The 21,448-nt window shown below is 34.4% G+C and overlaps 1 protein-coding gene across 2 annotated transcripts in view; it reads right to left on the bottom strand.

Annotated features, from left to right (window-relative positions):
• Positions 1–20,899, bottom strand: part of LOC118180534 (beta-1,3-galactosyltransferase 5-like) — a 52,280-nt gene extending 31,381 nt beyond the window's left edge. The window contains exons 1-2 of one of the 2 annotated variants that reach the window (XM_035349613.2): positions 20,764–20,866; positions 11,313–11,487 (exon numbers count right to left, since the gene is read on the bottom strand). The gene's annotated coding sequence lies outside the window, so the exon portion shown is untranslated. Of the gene's footprint in view, positions 1–11,312; positions 11,488–20,763 lie in introns of both variants that reach the window. The other variant, XM_035349618.2, reaches the window with a different exon arrangement.
• Positions 20,900–21,448: the final 549 nt, after the last annotated feature.

Here is a 21,448-nt window from a genome sequence, read left to right as displayed (position 1 = left end):
AGAATTAATATTATTGTGAAGATTAAGAAAAATTAAGAATATATTTTGGTGTGATAATTTTTGAAACCAGATAAATATTTGACAAAATCGAAACATTCATTGGAGAATATAATATTTTGTGAATTTCATCTTTGGTAAAAACGAAACTGATAAATAATGGCTACACTTAACGATTATCCCAACATTGCACAGTCATTAAAAACTGCCAGCACCAAGTATATCAAGTTTCTACATCGTTTAGTTTTTGGCTCAGATGGTGATCGGCAGAATCGTGCTAGGTTACGCAATTTTTCTGGTTTTTCTCAAACCATTTAACTTTGAAGATATGAAACAAAAAATTATAAAAGAATTTTCTTTCGCGGAATTAATTGCCATATGTAACTTACTGTATTTAGAATTTTACACCGATATTGAAAAGTGTGCTGACACCGTTCTCACAAATCTTGCTGACGTGTCATTATTAAAATCAGATTCCGCTGAACACATCGACCTTGAAGAAGAAGCTTTGCTGCAAAGTTCACCCTCGACGCATAGCGTAGCGCAAACAACCATTAATCCCACTCTTGATGAATCTTTACTATTTTCTGTCTTACAAATGGAGGCAAAAATCTCTCTTGAAAGCGCACCTGCAATTTTATTGCTATCGTCTAACCCGCAAACACAGACTGTTCCGTTTCAATGTTTTGACTTAAAAGACATTGTTGATTTGATCAAACCCCTTTCCTCTCGGGATAATTACTGCGTTGAAACTTTTATTTCAGACATTGATGACATTTTTAATCTCTATCAAATCACGAATCCTGTACACCAAGTAATTTTTGTTAAAAAAATGTCTTACAGGTCCAGCTTTAACTTTAATAAGATCAATTCATGGAATTACTAATTGGGAACAATTAAAACACCATTTATTAGATGAATTTTTGGATAAAATGAATAGCCTTCAATTACATCAAATAATGGAATCACGTCGCATGAAACAATTTGAAACCTTACAAGAATATTTTTTAGCTACTAGAGACCTCGCACACAAATGTTCTATGGAGATTCTTCTTTGATTGATTATGTTGTAAATGGAATTCCGGATTCATCAAACAATAAAATAATTTTGTACGGTTGTAAATCCATTCCTGAATTTAAAGAAAATCTGAACATTTATGAAAAACTCTTTAACAATTCAAAACATTTGAAGCAAAATACTCCAAAGAAGTTTACAAATTCCTTTCCCAATGTTAAAATTGATGCTAAACGTACATCAGACACTCAACCAGTATGTTATTCTTGTGGTCTAAACGGACATAAAAGCGATACTTGTCCAAATAAATCTAATGGCCTGCCAAAATTATGGTCACGTTCATTCCAATTGTCCCAAACGTTCTGGTACTTCTACCACGAAATCTGCTAATTGCTCTACATCTGATAGAACTGTAAATGCACTTTCTGCTCAAAATTGTTCTAAACATCCGATGCATGTTGATATTCAACTTAAAGGAAACCAGTTAACTGCTCTCTATGACACTGAATCACAAGCAACGCTAATTAATGAGCAAGCATACCGCAAAATTGGTTCTCCACCATTATATCCTTCCAGAATTACATTCTCAGGACTTGGCCGAGACACAGTCAAAGTATTAGATTCTTTCAGGACTACATTCAAATTCAAAACACTACTTTACCTGCTAAAATCCATGTAGTAAAAGACTATATGATTCCTCTTGATGCGATTATCGGAATAGACTTTTTGCGACAAACTCGATTTACATTTGATAAAGACGGTATTCATTTATGCAAAAATAATAATGATAAAATTTTTGTTAATGTTGCTAATGTTACTGATGATCACACATTTCCACCTGATCTTTCACACATCTCAAAATCGGAAATTCTCGAAGAAGTTCAGCATATCATTACTCCTCACAAACCACACAAAGTTGACACTATTATGAAAGATTTTCAGGGAATAAAAGGAAATGAAAATCAGTTGAAGAGAAAAGTTAAGGAAAATGACGTTGCTGTTGTTGATGAGGATCATGTCAGTAAAGATGATGTTGATGACAACGAAGATGATGATGATGACAGTCATGAAGCTAATGATGATGATGATGATGATGTCGATTATGATCCAAACGTGCAGAATAATGAAGAAACTGTGAAAAAAACAACTGAATCAGTTTAAACAAGCATGTGCTGATCAAGCAAACGAGATAACACCTGCTAAAAGTGCAGGAAACTCCCAAAGAAACTACTTGTCTGTGACATTCCAGCGGATAGTACAATTTCTCAAATTGGTAAACCTTTTCCAAAAGCATCTCAAATAACTCTGAATTTATCACCTGTACATCCAAATGTTACCGTAAGTTATATACAGGAAAAAGATGCAGTTGAAGCTTTTGAGGCAACAAAGAATGCTGAAATACTTATCCGTATGAAATACTTATCCGTATGAATTAATCCGCATGAATCAAAATTACTGTTTCATATTCATTAGCTGCTTCACGCCCAACGAAACGCAAGAAGAGAGCTGGAAGTATGAACGAAGAAAATTTAAAACAAGTTCAAAGAAAATGAAATTGCTGACACATCAAGATGATGAACAAGATGCCTTATTTATTGAAGCTCAACGGAACTCCCTCCGTTTACAAGACGCACATATACGACAGTATAGGAAACGTCGCAAACCTGTCTGCAATATAAACATGAATACAAAATGCCAATACAACCTGAACTGAAATTTCGACTTAGATTAAATCTTCGACTTGAGCTGAAACTTGGACTTAAACTTCATTCCAAATTCTTCGGTTGTTATGAGACAACGAAAGTTCATCCAACTGATTTTTACGAAGTACGAAAGATACGCCATGAAGGCACCATTATCCTGTCACCCTCTGCTGATAAGATGAAACGGTGGTGCACAAACTTAACATTCGCCACCTGGATATTGATTTTTTTCTTTTCACTTTTTCTGCTTTTTGGTTTCTTTTTCTTTCTTTTCAGATCCACCCCAGGCGATGATGGCTGGCAAGGCAGAATGGCCGAGTGGATATTCGCTCCTACAACTCATCCGCCTTTTCCTAAATCTAGCAACAGCTACAGCAGCGAGATACTTCAAGTTGCGTGAGGAAATGGACAGAATTCCATTCCGATGAGGTTATGACGTGGCGATGGATGTAACTGAACTATGCCGCTCGACAGTATTGCTTGATGATGTAATTCCGTTTCATGATGAATAGAACTTTTTATCTTATTCCCTTTCACTCTGTACATACCATAATCATGTTTATTCTTTCATCATTAAGTACCTTTAAAATACCACTGCCTTCCTCTATTTTAATCCTAACCTCATCCCACATAAATGGTAAATGAAACTTGAGTGTTTTGAGTGAAATGATGGTACAGTAGACAAATTTTGTGTTCTAAATTTTGTATTAATCAAGTACTGGCAGAACTAGAGATGATATACAAGCAGCAACGCAATAAATTTTCCCGTTTCTTGAAAACAGTATAGAGGAATGCCAATTTACAATTAACGAGCCGAACTGAGCCGAATTTACAACATTCACATTACAAGTCGAATTTCATTCTCCCCCAAAGCAGTAAACGCACGCCTTCTTGAAGAGTACGAAGATGATGTACTGGTAACAGCTAATATGCCTTTATTTTTTGTTACAAGGCTATGAATCACAAGTTTATTACTGATTTATTGTGTCAGGATGAAAAAGACTAAGAACTGTTAAAACAGCTGCTGCTATTATCGTCGAGATGTACGATCTCAAGTGTACGACTTGACATGGTACCCTCCAGCACATAGATTTTTAGATAGCGTTGAGGATCACATTACCCAATCTCTTCAAGGTTTCACAGATGCTATGGTTATGAGCAAGAAGAAAGGAAATATTGACAAATGGAGGAAGAAATCACTTTCAACAGACGATTGCTTAGTTGAAACGTGAAAACAAAACTATATACATCTACTATGCAAGTGGAGGTTGCAGCATTTTCATATAAGAGGTACAGATCATACAGGTTACTTAATGTACTGAGCTCATTAGGATTTTGCTCATCATACACCGAAGCCACATGTTTTGAAATGTCCCTCATTATCCAATCGCTTAATCAACAAACACTTTCCCAAATAGTGTATGATAAAGCAGACTATTGATGCAGACTAAAGATGTGAACTATTGGTGGGTATAAGACATATCACTTGATGGGTGGTATACTTTGTGTGACTCCAAAGTCTGTTGTCCCGGCTCAACACATAACTCGGTTGAACGATATACCTTCCGTATGAAGTATTAGGCGTATTGGAACTGTTCGATTGAAAGTGATGCTCAACTTGAAAACTCCCAACTTCATCAACACAAGACCCGTAAGACAGGGCAACCAAAAGGTGAATATACCAACACCATGAATGACCAGCCCGGTCCATCCGACGGAAAAACGAGGAAGCAAGCCCAAGTCTTATGCAAGTATAAATTTCATACACTAAAATTCATTCTGACCTGTTACCTCTCCTTTTCATAGGTCATTTCTTCACAGCTCAAATTGACTTTTTCTTGCGAGTAATAGTCATCTGAAATTCCATTCTTTCTTTTTCAGAGGAAGATAATGCTCGGAAACATCCAAAACATGCATGAAAAAATATATTATATTGACTGAGAACTTTTAATTACTTTGGTCCAGGAACTTTTTTTTAAATAAAATTTCGTTTCAAACATATTTCCTTTCATCAGTACTTCCCTATTTACTCTACATAACAAACTGTAGCCTGTAGCGTGGTAGAAACATACAAGCTAACACATGCCCACTGACATATTAACTCACTGACGTTCGACAATTTTAGAGTGCAAAATTAGTCTACTATACTATCGTTTGACTCAAAACATTCACGTTTCAATTATGCTTGCATGCGTAGTAAGGAGATTTTCCTAGCTAGTGAGTCTGCCGGTCACGTACCTCCCTAACGTTCGTTAATTCCATTAATGTGACTAGGCATACCAGACAGTCTTAAAATTATTAGTTTCAGGCATATATTAGGCCACAACCGCACAGTTAGAAAGGCGCTTTTTGCAGTTTTCACGGACAGCTAAAATGTGGCATTTTGTTCAGCGTGCTCCAGCGGCGTCGCAGATTGTCCGAACATTAATGTAAGCATTTTATGGGAAATTTGATTAACTTTAATTTTGTACTAAATAGTCACGTTCGAAAAATATTTAGTTTTCGAGTTATAAGTGAAAAACTGAAAAAGTGACAAAATATTTCTTTAAAGAGCATTTTCGTTGTGAAGCCGGCTTCTGGCGAGGTGGCAAACCTAAAATTTGGATTCAGAGCCCCCCAAAATATATACGAGGTGTACCTTAAACGTTGCGACAAACTTCTAGGGGAAGTAGGGCACATCATAAGGATTTAGAATCGCATAGGAATCCACGCCCAGAAACGTCAATGAACGCCGCCAAGGGGTGCTCTACAGGAGAATGCTAGTGGAAAATGAGGATTGCATCATTCGAGCGGTAGCCACCATACGAAGAGCATGGAACGCTATACGAACGGAGAGCTTGTAGACATGCATTTATTGTATGGAATAGTTGAAGGTAATGGATGAGCCGCTGCACGCATTTATTGAGAACGCTTCCCCGACAGACATCAAACACCACAGTTTTTTTGCATGTCTGCATCAAAATTTGTGCAACTAAGGGTCATTAAAGAAGTGGACTCATTTTGGATTGGATGTTCGTAGCCATTTGAACAGCTCATTCCCGCATCAATGGATTGGGCGTGGTGGACTAGTTCTATGACCCCTACACTCATCGGATTTATCGAGCCTTGATTTCTGTTTGTGAGAAGCCATTAGTGTCGTGTATCACGATCCTGTTGTGTCTGAAATGGATCTCGTGGCAAACTTCGCCTGCACAGCTGCTACCATCAAAGAAACTCCCGGTATGTTCGGCAATCAATCGTCCGTTGGTGTCAAGCATGTTTGGCGTGTCATGGTGCAAACTTCGAGCACCCGGTTGTAACATTCAAGCTGTTGAAACACCATTGTATTTATGTCCAATAAATGTTTAAAATTAATCATTCTCTTGTTTCCTTTCCCATCTTCTACCTCTACTACCACTTACCACTGACATTTCCGGGTATACCACTGATATTTCCAGTATTCCTATGCAATTCTTAATCCTTATGATGTGCCCTACCTTCTCTAGAAGTTTGTCGCAACATTTACGGTACACTCTGTAGAACCGATGATGGAAAAACTATACTTTTTTCTTTGGCTAACCCTTCCTTGACTGGACTGCTTATGTTTACAAATTTTTTTTTATCTTCATGCGTATCTAATTGTGATGTCAGATTCTTTTCTTTAAGGATATCTTACAAAAATCGGTAATTAATCCTTATTGTTCTTCATATTCTTGCCCACTAGAGTTAAAGGCTTAAATATGTATTATAAGTTATTTTCTCCCAGCCTTTCTGCATGCCTTCATGTTGTAATTGGAAGCATACTTGACGCGTATTCGAGAGCTCCAAGGTTCGAGTCCCGGCGAAGGCACTGTACACTATTCACGAGTCTCCAGCAGAAAAAAAAAACCTAATGATTGTATAAGTTGCGCCCGAACAATAAGAATTATGTCGCAGGAAACTTCCCAATTTAGTGTGATTACCTCAACGCCGCAAGTCTCGTCGACCACAGTTAATCCCATGGAGGGATTTGAATTTGTTTTGACCCCCTAAAGGCTGCTATGAAGCCAGCAGCAAATTTTGGAGGCCAGACCTTAGTCTTGAATTTTATTGATCAGATGAATTCGCATTTTCTGTTGCATCCAATGCCAGAGGCACAAAAATTTATCATTGCCACGTCCGCTCTTAGACGCCAAGTTTCTACGTGGTAATAAGTGCACTGCCAAATTCTTGTTGGGTGAGCCTGACAGCGAGAGCTACAACTTCAAAAACTTGAAAATGCATTCCCCATTGTCAAAGATATTGCCAAGCTCCAGTCGAAGCTATTCAGTAAGTTCCAGTATAAAGTCGAGGATTTGACGGACCTTCATTCTAAAGCAAGTCCAAATTTTTACTTTGTTGTACGGCAAGAGGCCGGATGAAGAAATTATTCAAGTAGTAGTTCCGCGACTAATACCCCAACTGCAGGATTATTTTGAGCTCCTAAATCTAACAACGTTAGAATACGGTGAGAGACACAAAGGAGCGAAGCTACAGTCCAACGTCTCAATGATATATAAAGTATTTTCTCCTGCCTTTCGGCATGTCTTTGTGGTGTAATTGAAGCATACTTCACGCGTATTCGAGAGGTCCCGGCTAGGGCATTGCACATTTTTTCATGTCTCTTCAAAAATAACCTAATGACTCTACAGTGTAACTGGAGGAAGAGCGATAAGCAGAAATTTAATTTTCTACGCACTATCCAAAAACAAAATATAAGCATAAGAAATAAGTTAATTAATAAAAAGTAATTTAATCTCAGTTGTAATGAAAACGAATTGTAGCCTAAGCTGCTCCGAATTTTCCTTTACAAAATCTCTGATGCTCTGAAATATAATTTGAAAAGAAATAATTACAGTCAATGTAAAAAAAATATCTTTATATATATATATATATATATACATATCTGTATTCACAGAAGAATTAGGCATTTTATATGTATATAAAATGTGAACAATTATTAAATTTTTTGTATGAAACCGAGGAATTTCACTCTTCGCATTCAGAAAAATTATTAAATTTAAGCAACTTAACTGGCTTACCACACATTTTCTTGACGTTTCGGTGAAATTAAGGTCTGCCCAAAATTCAGACAACGAATTAAGTTCGTGTAATTTTATTCAGATTAATTTACCGTGGCGAATAATTGGATTGTAGAATGATTCTTCTCCACGACTAATTAGTTTATATCCCCATTGTTCGTTAATTTGTCAAGGTGAAATTATAATGATTTTCTGAAAAACCTGTTTGTTATATGAAGTAAATTATTAACTTAAGCAAATATTTGAGTGAATGCTACATGTAGAGAACAAGGAATCAATTTATGGAAAACAGATGGATTTTAAATTGAAGTTGAAATGAAGTGCATGTTTTATCGAAAGCCAAAGAAAACTTCAAGTTTTAGAAAAGAAACTAGCGTTAATGATTAAGCTGTCTTATGGAGATTCAAAGCAAGCTTCATTATTGATAGTTATTTTATTATTGACATTGCTTCCTTTCCTAAAATTTGGTTTAATTTTCTAAAACCTACCGCCCAGTAAATGAACCTTCTTTGCAGGCAATCCTTTGAGGGAGAGAGGAGTGGTCAAATAAAGTCCTAATATAAAACACTCATCCTATTTTTAATATGATGTAAGCAACACCAAGTCTATGAAAGCGAACATGGAAAACACAGTTGCAACATGATGTCGGTTAGGCATAATAAAATTATAGAATAATGGCTGTAAGGTTCTTATTTTAATTAAGCAGTTATTATGATTTTGATCTGCACTATAACTTCTTCTTTTCGTACTTCTCACCAGAATGCAAATTAGCTTTTAGGGTATTTAAGCTGAGGGTTTTGAATCGTAGACAGAGAGAGGTTAGAATTTCGCCAGCTCTGCTAAAGTGATCATTCCGGCTTTTGCATTCTCTGGATAGCCGATAATAAGCTTACGCGCCGGTAAAACAATTGAGCCAGTTTAAGACTTATTTCATTGATTGCATAGTCTTAGACTGTCAGCGTTTGAATTTAATTGACTGTTATTGCTTAATTTACATTGCCACTAGTGGTGTTATGTCTTTAACACAAGATGGGCATTTTATGTTTTGAGTTCAAGATTTTGTCATATTTCGGACCTAGCGATAACTCGCTAACTTGTCCAGTAGGGTCAGCAGGATTTAATTTAAGCTTTAAGATCAATAGCAACCCTACATAGCAATGACAACATTAATTACAGCATAAAATCGTTAATAAGACTCTAAAATTTTGCCACAAAATAAGAATATGAAGGCCAAATCTGGCAGTAAATTTAACACTGTGATGGAGTAAACTTACTAAAGCTCCTTGTAACTTCTTTTTGAAAGAAATGATAAGTTTTCGTACAATTTTTTGACAGTTCTAAGAGACTGATTTATTGAAAGTGAGATACTAAACAAATTATACGAAATTTTAATTTATTACATTTTAAATTCGGTTGCCTATCATAGCAAAGCACTCCAGGTCTACTTGCTGTTACTTGATTTTGTGAAGGGAATATTAGCACATTATTATAACCCAAATAAATTGTGCGCAAATTTAACAAATAAATTATCTATTACATGCCCTCCCCACATAAAGCCGTTAAGCAGAGCGCTGGAAAGAATACTAAGTACACTTTATTGTAATATCTACGATTTAAAAATAGATAATTTTGGACCATCAGTGGCCAAGTGAATCAGGCGGCTGAACATTCCGTAATTTCTTGTTTCAGTTATATCGGCTCCTCAACACCAAAGTGCTAACTGACGTCCAAAATCAATATTTCTCGAAACCTTCCGATGGAGCAAAGTTGTAAAAGTACCGACTTTAATAAGCAGAAAGTAACCGTGATGTTTATCGGTAAATCAGCGACTAGTGGCAGAAGTTGCAGATATGCAAAGGCAGCGAGAGTTGCACCAGATTGTAATTTTATGTCTTTCCTTACTACTTAGATTAAAACTTTCTTCTACTCATATTTTTTCATTGTATCAGTATAATCATCCATCATTAAACTGTGAAAAATATCAAAATATTTTAGTATCATTATAGGCAATATGCTCAAAAATAGGCAGCAATTTAGTTTAAATAAATATATTTAGGTTTTGGGAAGAAAATTAAATTAATACTATAAATATAATATATAGAAATTAAAATTTATGTAATTATTGTAGAGAATGCAATGAAAACAATGAATTTTGTGTAAATGAAACAGCTTAGTATTTTATAATATATTTCTTAACTGTAACAATTTGATAATAATTTTCAGTTATAATATTGAATAAAAATATTCCTTTATTTCTTTGATGTTTAAGTAGTAAAATTATCAAAAATACTTTTTCATAAGTTATAAGGTATTTTCTATCTCCTTGTCGTGTGCCTTCGCAGTGTAATTGAAAGCGTGTTGGACTAGCAATCGGGAGGTCCAGAGCTCGAATTCCGATTAGGGAATCACAGCTTTATTAGGTTTCCAGCTACAAAAATTCTTAGATGTCTCTACAAGCGGCGTGCGAATTAAAATGTGATGGACGATAATTCGTTACCACCAGCATTTACGACTGGTTCTCCACTCCCCAGTCGCCATTTAAGTGGGTGAGAATGTAAAGTATTTTTTCACCTCTTACTGTGAGCCTTCGTGTTGCATCTGGAAGCACTTTTGGCTGGCTGTCGGAAGGTCCGGAGTCCTAAGGCACTGCACATTTTTGGCCTTTTCTACTTCGAAAAAACCTACTGATCCTGTAACGTATTCATTTCTTAATATATTACACAGATAAATGTTAACAATTAATAGTTGTTATGTCTAATTTAGCTTCCCTGAAATCACAGCAAGCCTACGAAATCCATCGTGGGAAGGAGTCAAGACTGCGCCTGTCGTTGGCAAGGGACTTGGTCACCATACAGGGAACAGTACGACTTCTTTCAGTTCTGTCCCCAGTTTTGAAGGAGAGCATACAGGGGGAACGGATCCGAGGGTCTCCCACCCCTATTCCGTTACCACCAACTTCTCGAGAGGACTTTCGGCTCGTCCCATATTTTAAGTGCCCTCATGTTGCACAGACACTATACATTTACAAACATCCGTGCCTTCTCGGGGATTCGAGCCCAGGCTCTTCGGTACGGTAGTCAGAGTCACTAACCACTATCCTGGTTGGGCGGCTTAATAAATAGTGTATAAAACGATTATTAAAATCAAGTGATATTCAATAAAAATTTTGTATTAATTATAAAAAATTACATTTGAAATATATGGAAAAAATAAATCGGGTAATACAAGTTTTTTTCCCTTTCGATGACGGCTTAGGTTTGCCTTAATTAGTAGGACGGATGTCTTCGTAGAGGACTGCGACAGAGAAATTGGCCGATCTTCCCGTTACATATCAAGAAAAGACATGAATGTAGACATGTGGCAAGACATGTAAAATGGGTGATAATATACCATGACTCATATTGGTAAGATACAAAATATGATAATTTACATATTTTACCGAAATCGTATCTGAAATAATTCATATTTGATTAAATAAAACAAAACTCATATATAACTTCGTCTTACAAATAAGCCTAAGATAATTATGGACAGGAGAAATATCAAAAGTTCACTTACATTATAAAGATTTGCAAATTTTCATTGTAGGCATTCAGATTCTACTCGAGTTCTTGCTATATACAGTGCAGTAATTCTATGTCGAGATTTTCGATGACTTATCCGAATATGCTGTGGTTGTTTTTGCAGATCATGAGGTAAGAGTGGCGCATACAAAAGTGTCCTTGACAAGTCTCTGTAGAAAATAATCATGGGGTGTGATGACAGGTGATCTTGATATCCAGTTGCAAAATATCAAAGCACTAACAATAGTATAAGTAATTCAGCGTGTGGCAGATGTTCATTTAGGTAGTTGCATAAAAAAGTTTTACATTTCTCCTATCTATCAATGAATTCTCTTTTCTCCTCGCTATAAACAATTATTTTATACCTATTGTCTAACGTAGATTATTTTAAAATTTTCTGCAGTGTAGTAGCTTCAGAAATAGCTATGACTTATATGAGAGTGATTAAATGAATAGAAAAAGGCAGTCTATGTAAAAGGTTTTAGCTACCGTTCTTTCATTTCTTAAACTATCACATTTTTCTTAAACCTCAAAATTCGTTATACGCGAAAGACAAAACAATTAGGCTGCCAGCTTAGAAATTTCAATGCAGTGGAAAAACATATAGCTCAAGAATAAATAGCACTCAAGAAGTTTTTTTCACTGTTGAGACTGTATAACGTAATTTCATGATAATTTATAAGTTACCTATCGAAGAATTAAACCATTGATAAACTTGGCTGATACAAATTTGTTGCAGAAAATAGTATTTTCAATTGATTGATTGAAAATGTCTTCGCCAGAAACATCGCGGACGAAAACGTCGGGGACAAAACAAAGCGAGGGGAAAATATCGTCGTATAGCACATCGCAGAAGAGAAGAAAGAAAGGAGCACACAACCCGCAGTTCTGTTACATCCGTGGTATAAAATATCGCCATAGAAAATAAAGTGGTTCAAAAACCTCAGACTTTTAAAACATCGTCATAGAAAATATCATGGTAAAAAACAATCGAACTATCAATCATCGCATGATGATAACACCACAGATGTGCTTTCAGAAGAAGTTTTAAATGCACGCTCGCATCAGTAATCCAACTTTATAAAAGAGTTTAATTAAATAACGGTTTTTAATAGTTTAAAATTCTGTTAACTGTTATATGTAGCATTACTTAACTACTCATTTTCAGTTTTTGAATGCTTAAGTTTCCTTCCTGTATTTCCAGTAAAAATTTATTAGTTAATTCAGATATATGAAACATAGAGGCAAACTATGCTTCCTTCTTTCTTATTCACAAATCATTATTCGAACATGCATTTAAATCTTTTAAAGTCTGCAAACACATGTTTGCGATGTTACTATCTTGCGATGATTTGTAGGTTCTTCTACGGCAAGGTTAAAACTGGAATTTGGAAACACTTTATTTTCTACAAAGATGTCTTATACTATGATGTTTCAGAACTGTGATGTTTTTCCTTATATTTTTTCTCTCATGATGTTTTGTGCAACGATATTTTTCCTTCGCAATGTTTTCTCCGCAACACTTTCGCCCGCGATGTTTGTGCCTGTAACTGACTGAGGTAAAACAATTCGAGGGATTATGTGCCTATGGGGATATGGATATGGAGAAGTGTGGTGGACACCATTGGCAATGTGGGTCTTGTCCAGCCACACTAGATATCCAGATAATGCCTATGGAGAGCGATACTTCCTTGAATGATCTTAAAAAAAAAAAAAAAAAAACTGACTCATGTTGCATATGGAGGAAATGAAGAATGCTCCCATGCAGCCGGCTCGTCCGCGAGATTTGAGTGCGGGTCGAGACTCTAGTGTTAACCGATCTTCCCGCTCGGCCGCTAGTGGGCCATAACAAATTTTCAATTATTCCTACAAATTTCTCGTGTTTCTTAATTAAATTTTCAGTTCTGTCTCTCTTCTGCTCCATAATTCAACAAACCGATTAAAAAAAATCAGATACATCGATTTTAGTTTAGAAATTTCATATGATTAAGTTTTGTAATTTCTTCATTGAAATACGTTGTTTTGTTTGATACCAACTGTGTTAAACTGTGTTTGTTTGATACCAACTGTGTTAAAAAAACTAAAATATACAAATACAGAAATATCTTTTTAAAGTATTCGCATTGCTAACATTTTAAATGCATGCTAAAGTTACATTTGAGTATATGAATATTATAGATAGATTAAAATGATACAAGAGTGTAAAACGGCACATAAATAACATGTTTACTATCAGAAGTAAAAAATCTTGCTCCTGGTCACTAAAAATGCATACAGATTGTGCCTCTGGTTAAGCTCTGCCTCACCCTTAAGCTTGCTTTAGATTTCCTGCAATTTGCTTTTGTCTGTCTCTTCAAGACGGATTATATTAAAGCACACTTTAGCCATGGCTCTTTCTATCTAGATATAAGGCAAGAGCACATTTAATGCATTTTATTTAAATTATAATATCATATCACTGGGGAGAGTGAAGACATTAGAAAAATAAATTAAGAAAATAGAGAAGTATGACTATTACGCGGATAAAGAAGGCTTCAAATCCTGGATAAGGCAAACAATCCTGCGAATGTGATGCTCTGACGGGACGGAGAACACTTAAATCCGTCAGTCTGATGACCCTGTCGTGAGCTCAATGGCAGGGAAACAGAGAATCCTCGAATTTTATCCCCAGTTTTTTCTGAATCTCAACTGGACAAAGTTGGATACTGTCGTGTGCTGCCCAAGTCTTAATAGTAGCGATATGCTCACTGATGATTATTCATAAAATTTTTCATAAGTTTCATACGATATCACCAATAATAAGAACATTATATTTATATCATAGCTTGTTAGAATAATAGCTTTATCTGTTTTATTATAATCTAACTTCTCTTTGGATTAACATCTTTTTGGATTGGATCTCAATGTTAGATTGGTTTAAGAACAATTTTCTTAACACTAATACTTTAATCATTATTGAAGGAAAGAAATATTGTAAAAATTACTATAATTTGTAATCCAATATTGCTTCAAGACATAATGTGCAAGGTAAAGATAAGCACTAGATATGATTCTTATTATTTATTAATTTAATTATTAAATTAAATTTATCATTATTAAATTAATATTTTTTACTTAATGAGTATAAAATTGCAAACAGAATGCTTTTGGCATCGAAATAATTTAAAACTGCTGTTGTGAAATTAAATTTAAAACTCTTGTAATATCTCGAAAAGTACGCACATATAACAGTAGTCGAAAATCTGTTTAGCTGTGGATAATCTTTTGTTAATGTCCTGCACACGGTACTAGACTGGAATCGACTTACCGCTGCAGTTTGAAGCAATGATAAGTCTTAAGAAGGTTAAAATAATCTTTTATATTTTAACTCTTAAATGAACAGAAAGGCACTGCTTGTGTGATAGACGAACCTCCTCTACTTGCGGGTATTTAAATTAACATAAGATAAAATCAGATTCAAAATGTAATTAACATATTCTAAGACTACACATCCTACAGATTACGTAAGCTGACTCAAGATAATTAGCGGCGCGATGCTAAAGCCGGAAATAAATATTATAAAAGAGCTGAGAATTAATAACTGACTGTAAGAGGAATCTGCCAGAACCTCTGACTCCAAACATTCACACCCTTGGCTTTAATATACAATAACTAATTTGAATAATAACACAGTAACTAATCTAGTGAAGACTACGAAAGGAAAAAGCTAAAGTAAAGATTCGAATTAGAATAACTGGTTAATTAACATAAAACTTTAGTATAAAAAGTATTTGAAAAGAAGAGAGTTCAAAACCGAACTTTAGAATTCACTTGTGAACAAATGTTAGAATATTCATAAAGGTACTCTAATCTAACGACATGACAAAGAAATTAACTGGCTAAAAATATATTAACGGCAACTAACGGGTGTACAGTCCTTTCAGGGAATATATATTCAGGTTCATTAAAAAAAATGAAAGAGACTTTTTTCCTTATATATTATTTTCTAAAATAATGCTGCTTATGAAATCATTTTCCATTCAATAAAACTAAGCACTTTGTTTTAAACTCTTAATTTCCATAAATTAAAATAAAGGAAATAATAAGCATTTATATAAATATAATTACCCAAACATTTACACTAAAATGACATATTTCACAGAATTCTTTTTATTGAAATCAGCACATTTAATATACTGTTCCATACTCGAAATCGGAAAAAAAGCATGATAAAAATTAATAGCAATGTAACTTACCTGCAGTTACAGTTATTCAAAAAACAATTACAGTTATTCAAAAACAATTACAGTTAATCAATTACAGTTATTCAAAAAATTTGAATTATAATACTCTGCTCATAAATATAAGTTTACACTTTCAGAAACCCTTTTCTTGTACATTAAGAACACAGAATCATCGAATGACAAATATTTTTTTGAATTTGTTTTGAAACCAGAATTTGTTTTTGTAATTTGATGAAATCTTTGATAATTATGTTTTTAGAGGTTTATTTACTTTCTGGAAAATCATTTAGCAGAAAGCAAATTATAATTGATATCATTTAATAATAAGTATTCTTTAAAGTCATATTCGTTTCCATAGGCTTTTGGTTTCGAAAATAATATTACTGAGGTAGCTTGTTAATGTTATAAAATACGTATTTGACACTAAAGAATGAAACTTTATAGAGAGCTGTTTCGGATAGGGGAACTTACAGATGAATGGGTATTTCACTTATTGGTCCAATACATTTTTTTTTACGAGGGCCATCCAGGAAGTAGATTACGTTTCCGTCTGTGTCCGCTAGGGGCGGGGCTAGCGCGGCCATCTTGGGGTCAGAGCGTTGCGCAGCTCAGTCTGCATCTAGCCGTGCTAGTGAGAGGTTCGTGCTGTGCTCCGTTCAGATACTGTGACGGTTTGAAATGTCTGCGTTAATTGAAAATCCCGCGAGCTGCGAGGTGCGCTCAGTAATAAGGTTTCTGACTGCAAAAAACTGTAAACCGATAGAAATCTATCGGCAGCTTCGTGAAGTGTATGGGGACAACATTATCACTGAAGGTGGAGTGCGTCAGTGGGTCATAAGATTTCAAAATGGCCGAACCAATGTTCACGACGAAGATCGAAGTGGGAGACCCAGCATAGTGACCGCCGAACTTCTCGAAAAAGTCGATGCTAAAGTCCGTGAAAATCGAAATTTCACAATAACGGAACTTTCTTTGAGTTTTCCACAAATTTCGCGAAGTTTGTTGCACGAAATCATCAGCGAAAAGCTTGGTTACCACAAGTTTTGTGCAAGATGGATTCCAAAAATCTTGACAGAGGACCACAAAAATCAGCGAATGGCTGCAGCGTTGAACTTTTTGGAAGCTTACCATAAGGATGGTGACTCTTTACTCGATCGCATCGTTACTGGTGACGAAACATGGGTGAAACATGTGAACCGTGAAACGAAATTGCAATCAATGCAGTGGGGGCACACAAGTTCTCCCCAAAAACCCAAGAAATGCATGCAAACAATGTCGGCAAGGAAGATGATGGCGACTGTTTTTTGGGACAGAAAAGGTGTAATTTTGGTGGACTTCCTGGAAAGAGGCACTACAATAAACTCTCAAAGGTATTGCCAAACTCTCCAAAAACTCAGAAGAGCAATTCAAAACAAGCGCAGAGGAATGTTGAGCTCTAAGATCTTGTTGATTCACGACAACGCCCGGCCCCACACGGCAAATGTCACTCGTAAAGTTCTTGAATCTTTTAAGTGGGAGTTGTTTCCTCATCCGCCGTACAGTCCCGACCTGGCACCGAGCGACTTCCACCTATTCCCAGCAATGAAGAAGTGGCTGGCTATGCAGCGTTTTGATGACGACGCACAGCTGCAAGAAGAGGTAACGAAGTGGTTGAAGGCGCAGGCGGCCGAATTTTTCGACGAAGGAATTTCCAAGCTCGTACATCGCTACGATAAATGCCTTAATTTGTATGGTGACTATGTAGAAAAGTAGTATTTGAGTGTGGCTTTCATCTGTATATAATAAAATTTGTTTCCTATACTTTGTTTATTTTTTTATTCCAAAACGTAATCTACTTTCTGGATAGCCCTCGTAAATTCTAGACGGTTTCGGTTAAGCAGGAGTTTTATTACATATCTCCCCTGACTTTCCATTTGTTTTTGTACGAAACCAAATCTCGAGCGAAGTGCCAGAGCACTGTAAGTCTTATCCATGAGGTCACTGATGAGTCCTATATTTTCGTATTTAAGGGAGGATAATTGCAAGAAATTGATGCGAAAATGAATAGAGACACTATTTAAAGCCCCCTTTGATGCCACAAAATTCTGTAAAAATATTTCGTGTAATAATCTGTTAAAAACACTAAGGAGTGAAGAAAGGAAACAATAGCATTGCTATGATGAAGTCATAAAGAACCTGAGAACGTTAGGAAATTTTGAAAACAAACTGTGTCCTTTCCCTGAAGTCGAAAATGGATCTTAAGTGTGTTGCACCGGTACATTTTAATCGTTATACTAAAACAGTATGTAAAAGAAGTTTTTATCATTTCCTTTTCAAAAACTGAAACATAATTAATTATAACAGAAAAACTTTTAAAAGTCTCGTATTGTTAGTAGATAGTTTCTTCTCCATGGCAAAAAAACAAGAATCTACTGTATAAAATATTGCTGAAGCGATTGATTTATGGTGGCACATGCTCTAAAGTGCTAAAAATATGTGCTAAGATTCTGCTTAAAACAAACAACCCTATACCACTACGAAGTCCAAAAACGATACCAATTCTCCGTACCCTAAATAAAAAATCCATTTTGATGGTTGTAGGGCCCCAAATTAAATTTCTAAACAGAAATTAATAAAAATTAAATCAATTTAATACAATTATTTCCGGATAATTTTTAAAAATTGGGTTAAATTCCTGAAAAGGAACAAAAATGTTAAAATACAGCAGGAATGCTTTGACATTAAGAAACAAAAACCACAACTAATTTCATGTTTATATCAGGTAATATTCATTCTCTCAATAATTACATTTATTGTCATTAAATAGCTGCACTTGAATTCCCGAATTTTAAAATTGTAATTAACATATTCATTGAAATTTAATAACAATTTAATATTTAAGTGATTCGCCTGCAGCCCCTAAACGAAGCATTTTCAAAAAATGATTTCCCCTTTCGAGCTGAGCTCCGTGCGTTATGTGTTTCGCAATTGCCAGTAAATGAGAGAAAATAAAACCGCTGATGCCTTTGGTTTCACCAAACATTCTTTCTCCGATGGCACCGACTTGCACAAGTGACTGGTACTTGTGATTTATTTTTAGCTAGCACGTAACGTAAATAGAATTCATTTCCCAATATTTATGAAAAATATTTATTATCACGACAGAAGCCATGAGCCAATTGTAATTACTCACCAGATTTATATAAAATATTTGTGAATTTTTTTAGTTAACCATAAGCGATAGCAAAATTAAGCATAGGCTACAATTATAAAACCGCAAGATTAATTTAGCTTTCCAACATAAATATGCTCACATTTTAAATAAAACCTGAAAAACATAACAGATTAGATCAGTGGTAAATAAACATAAAAGTTTTATTAGAAAAAGATTTTAGCAATAGAAAATTAATTCAGAGAAAAATATTGCCATTTGATTAGCATCTAATTGATAACAGTGAAAAATTTTATATTAATTTTCTAAAAGAAATCATTTTGTTAAGTCTAAGAACGAGATGCTATGAGAGGTGTAATACTTCGTTTTACAGTGAAATTTATTTGAATTTGAAATTTTTTAAAATTTCTTTTTACTCTGCAGTATTTAACTTTGTTGTTCCAAACTGATTGTGAATTTATTCATTGTGTCATTTTTATATAACACATACTTACATACGTACACACACACGAAATTTTTAAGATGAAAGATTTAAGAAATATTTAAGAATATTTAAGATGAAAGATATTTAGAAATATTTAAGATGAAAATTAATATTTATAAAGAGACAGCGAGAGAATCTTTTGAAGCATTTCAACTATATAATGGCTATCAACAGTTCTGAACCTGTATGATTAGCCATCAACAGTTCTGATCCTGTATGATTAGCCATCAACATTTTGTCGTTACAATATTTATGGAAATAAGTAATATATATGGAATAAGGGTTTTCATGTAGCTCATGAAATTCTTGGTATTCTTGGGATTCGATTTATATTTGTAGTTTCAGTGAATGGGTTCAATTAATATCAGTTGAATATGAATTACTAATAACTACTTTACTCATTCTATATAAAATTAAACTATCGCCACTAAATATTCGGATAATTTTCCTCTTTTGGTATTATAAACAGAATTTTTTAAAATAGTCTTTTGATAGAGTATATTAAATTCAGTGACGTCATAAACATGCGATACTTTATTTTGTTACGTTAAAAATATGCATACATCATAAGATGCTTTAACACACACTGATGCTGACGTGGTTTTCATTAATATGCCATTTTACAGTATTTCAAAGGATTAGGACAGCACTTCTGTTTCTTGACGAGCTTCTTATCCTAATTCCTGAGATCCATTTTTAATATCTGATTAATTCCTTTTTTTAATATCTGGAGCAGATATTAAAATTTAAAAAATCTATAAAAGTTTCGTGTTTGATACTGCTTAAACGGCAATAAGCACAGAAATCTTTTAAGACGGGTTTCCAACAGATGCTGGCAATGATAGAAATATTTAAAATGAAAATTAATTTGGCTTCCCAAAAGCGCGAGTTTTTGTGTTACATTTTTAGGCATACCAGTAAAAATGACTTAAGTTAATAATAAAAATTACATCTGCATTGTAGTATGTACACTGATTTATTTTATTTTACTTTCTTCAAATTTAATTAAAATCAATTCTTTTTCAGTGCTTAATGTTTCACATTAACAGCAGATCTATTTTGCTTTGAAAATCATATCAAAATTATGACATGACACATTTTAGACGATTTTTGAAGTAATCTATGATTTAAATGACTGCTGGTGGTTCTTTTAAATTAAATTAAAAAGGAAAAAAAAAAAAAAGATGCATTTGAGAGCAAGGGAAAAAATCTCTGCTCTCCTTTTCTTCTCTATCAAATCAAGTAATTGACTTTTTAATTGTATAAATTTCGGGGCAATTAAAAGGCTATGCTTTCTGTAAATTTATACCTCAACGGAAAGAAAAATGCATATTCAGTTTCATTCTGCTGAATCAGCTTTGGATAGCATCATTGAAATCAAGCATATTCGCAGCATTCAACTGTCTTGATTTGATAATATTCACCAAAATGATTTCTAACGGAAAAAGCAAAAGGGTTTAGGCTGCTTCATTTTTTAAAACATTTATACGTTGTTCTGAATTAATAGACATATATGTATAAGAATAAGGCTAACTAGCGATTTGTGAAATACAAGCAAGTTGAGCTATGAGACATAAACAACACTCACCAAGATGATGGCCGAGATCGCTAGCGGCTAACGTTTGTTTTGGTCGGGAGCATGGAAGAGGGCGTTTTCCCTCGAAGGGCGGCAGTAGGAGGAATAGTTTTATCGCTGTTTTGGCGATTCTTTTGGTCACTGTTACGCAGACCTGTGTTGTGGACATGCGCTGTTAGTTATGAATATTGAAATATGTTTATTGTAATGAGTGTTTCTTTTATAAAAGTTAAAAAAATGAAGAAAGTTGATTCGACAATTAAAAACTTTTTCTATTGCCTATCGTTTGAAATATCTATTATTAAGCTTAACATTATATTCATCTGCATATTCCTTAACTTTCTTTGTAATTCAGTACAGAGGATTTTTATCGATATTGGAAAAATATATCCTCTCAATATATGCTCCAATTTCCTACCGGAGAAGCATGAAGCGCTATGTTATTTTTTTACATGCATTACCCTGATATAAATAAAGGTATAGTATATAGAACAGCAAGATTAAACAATTTATTTAAAAAATAAGCAATAGTAATAAATAAATAGTTAACATATTCTTTATCTTATCCCATTTTTTATTGCTATTTATTATCCATAAAGAAAATCAAATTTCTATGTGTTAGTAGATGATGCCTCATACGTTATTACATAGATGCTGCTGTTACAGCAAATCATAGAAATCTACAGCGTTTCCGTGT

This window comes from Stegodyphus dumicola, chromosome X2, assembly GCF_044657685.1.
Source record: "Stegodyphus dumicola isolate Sdum_Otavi_A_Nest chromosome X2, ASM4465768v1".
NCBI classification, from domain to species: Eukaryota; Metazoa; Arthropoda; class Arachnida; order Araneae; family Eresidae; genus Stegodyphus; species Stegodyphus dumicola.
Note: the sequence above shows the minus strand (reverse complement) of the source record. Positions and strands in the feature narration are given on the sequence as shown.